Source organism: Pinus tabuliformis, chromosome J, assembly GCF_031772625.1.
Source record: "Pinus tabuliformis cultivar Carrire ecotype Pingquan chromosome J, CPIR1, whole genome shotgun sequence".
Lineage (NCBI taxonomy): Eukaryota > Viridiplantae > Streptophyta > Pinopsida > Pinales > Pinaceae > Pinus > Pinus tabuliformis.
In genome coordinates, this window is record NC_142295.1 from 1,404,051,876 (window position 1) to 1,404,055,367 (window position 3,492).

The window sequence follows — 3,492 nt, forward strand, 5'->3', positions numbered from 1 at the left end:
AGGTCACATAACACATTGGTTCTTCATAAATAGACCCCTTACGAAGTAAGGATATCAAGCTCATGTCAGGGGTGTGAAGTTTGGATGGGTGCAGAAGAATACCACCTCTGGAGAAGATAACCAACCTCGACTATGATGAAGGATAGATAGAAAGACCCTCAGAGATTGGGTAGTAAACAAGGTTGGAGGTAGGAGGGCAAGCTGTGGTGAGGTGGTTTATCAGGCATGATTATAAGATAGAAAGTGATAAGGTTGGAGATCAGGAGTCAGATCGAGAGAAGTGAGAACGCGTCAAGTAAGTTAGACTAGCCCCATTTCCCCACACACGTAACTGATGCGTGGAACTTTGGTAGAGTGCGATGTGGAAGAGGGAAATGAGGGTGACGAAACTAATATATTACTTGAGATGCAAGATCTCCTAATTCAGAGGTCCTGTTGAGGTAGGATTTCACATGACCAATTTTGTCTCAGCAAGGCAAGTGTGATGGTGAAGGTCACTCTGAGTCTAAGATAAATTATACAAAACAAGAAGTCAAAAATTGTAGGTCTCGTTCGCATAACTATATTTTGGGATCTAGACTTGCATAATGGTTATCCCCCTTACTATGGGTTTGTAACATTACCATCTTCTGACTAGATTTTTTATTTTTTATTTTTTCATATATATAAATATTCTTTCTTATACCATCATATGATCATTTATCACTCTTATAAAAAATTACTCCATGCTGATGTCATTTGATACACTGGCTATTTCTTAAGATGTTATATATCGAGTTGGTTCCCTCCTATGTTTTAGCTAGTAGTATTCAACTCTTCCTCGTACTCAACAAGTCATACAATAACCTATTGTAGCGGCTACAATGACCCTCCAAAATTTTTCCTTAGCCTGTTTTGGAGCCACCCTACCAACCTTCATAGCAACTTGCCTTTCTTCATCAAGTCCTCAAGCTTCAATGTCTTTTTTGCTCAAAGGTAGTCTGTCGATCACAATTTGGTCTTTCCCTTCACAAGCTGCTCACCCGAACTTGGTCCATGTTATGAAACCAACTCACAAAATGATAGAAAAGAGAGATCAATGCCTTCAAAATAAGTCTATTTAAGGGGGAAACCTCCTTTACATTACACAAATGAATAATCTTGTATGATACAAATGACAAGACCTCCTTTCTATATATAGGAGTCTAAGGGGACATAATATAATCAGAGCCGACATAACAATAATAATGTAAGGGCACAACAATAACAATAGTGGACTTCTATGGGGCACAATAATAACAATATGGGTACTACATGGGCACAAAAATATAATAAGGGTGTTTCCCTAATAACAATAAGGGGTTACACTAGTAGTATAGGGAATAGCAAGGGGGATAGCCATTAGGTAAGGTCGCCATTTCTTAAGTGCATGTCGTATTGCCAACATTTCCTTCTCATAAATAGCTTGCTTGAATGACATTTGATTGTATGGATGTAGCCGTTGTTAACACCCAGGTTGTTCCCTTTAACTCCCAAGGGAATACGACCGGGGTAACCACTAACCAATCTTTGGATTGCAGCTTCTAGCCAAGCTGTAATCAGAGAGGGCTCTCTCTTTAAGGTTTAGCTCTGTTTGTGTAGAAATTTCAGGCTAGTTATGATGTTCAAGATTTGTTTTTGTATTTGGTTGGATCATGTTTCAGTCAAGATATGTACATTCTTACTAGAATGTTATAGGTCATTGGGCAATGGAGTCAGTGGTCCTTTAGTTGTTTGGTGTGCTATATTGATACAGTAGTGAAGCTGCAGAGCTGGATAACTGTCTGAGAAACAATACTTTGAAATTGTGATTAAGTGTGATGTGTCCAGTTCATGAAAGGCAGTTAAGGATCTTCCAATAAACTGGTATGCTAAACAAGTGAGAGTGTTATTTAGAAGCAGTGAAGAATTTCTAGACAACATTCACATTATAGAATTAATAAAAACATGAGCATTTAAGAATTCATGTCCATAGTTAATTCTGAAGAAAAACATTTACAGCAGTAAAAATTGAGCGCAAGGTGTAACCAGACAATTCATGCACTATTCTTTTTCTTTACTGCTAGTCAGTGAAACATGAGTATGATTTAATGAACATAGGAAAACAAACAGAGATTAAGGAAAACTTATTATTTGATCAGACAACACAAGAATTCTGCAACCGCACGCAGGTCATCAACAAGACATCAAAATTTCAGGAAATCACTGAGTTGATCCAGCCCTTTGTATTAGACAATTCTGAAAGTGTACAATACATTTGCCTCAGAGTGAGAATTACCAACCCCTTATGAGTTGCTAAGGGGGGTATATATACAAAATTTACATGAAAAATATCAAGGAAATGAGTTAATGGCTCATTGATGTTATGCCAACTCCTGGAGCGTTGTAGCTGAAAAAGTTAATGCTGTAATAACTCTTCGGTGCTTTAGTTGTCAAAATGGTCAGAGACTATTGACTTGGTGGTTGTTGGAGTCAGCTGAGGATAAGCTGTCAAAGATATGCGTTTTTTCTTATCCTTTGGGCTAGCTATCGTTGTACATGTGCTGAGTCACTTTTCAGCTACCTTAAATGCTAACCTTTTCCTGCTGTTTGTCTTCTAGTGAGCTGGAGATGGCAGTGACCGATCAATTGAGGCTACCGTGGCAAAATTTGAAGCATTTCCTGCCACCAATCTTCCTTAGGCATTTGATGCCTTCGAATCTTAATTAAAGTTTCATCGGCCTCTGTATACCTGTAAAAATTAGGAGGAATTTCAAAAAGGTGCTTCACCTCACTCTCAATAAAAAACAGGCTTTCAAGTTTATTATATAAGCTTTGTCCTGTTGGAGGCCCTGTTTCCTGAGAGGTACTGCCAGATGCAGTGATTTGGTTTTCAATATAAGCAGCCATCATGTTAGCAAATTGATCTCGGGAGATCAGCTTTCCTGTACCGCTTAGTAGGCTGGGTAGTCCTTTTGCTTGCAGTGCTGCCATCTTGTGTTGGTACTCATGCACCTCAGCCTGTATTTCAAAGCACTTTCTCTCCACAGTCTGTACATAATTCCTGAGAGTGAGTACTTTCTTGGCTGTGAGGACAGCCTCTGTCCTGTTGACAATGCCAATGGCTGCCAGTTCCTCCTTTTCCTGCCTATTCAAAAAATCTATCATTCTGTTGGCTTGTTCAGCCTTGTCTCCCAGTGTTGTTTTGGCCCTCTGAATCTCTGTCTGTGCTTGGCCAACTAAATCCATCTGCTCACGTATATTTTTTATTGACCTCCAATGTTTATCGATGGATTGGCCAATTTTGGACCACAGAATTCTTCTTATCTCAGCCATGGCACTTTCCAGATTCAGCTCTTTTTCTAAGGCCTTTATCTTTTCTTTTAGGGCCTTTATTTCTCTGCTTTGTTCTGCCACAGTCATCTTTGATTTGTCATACTTGGTATCTAGCTCTGCCAATTTTTCCTTGGCCTTATTTATTTCATTTGCCTGAAG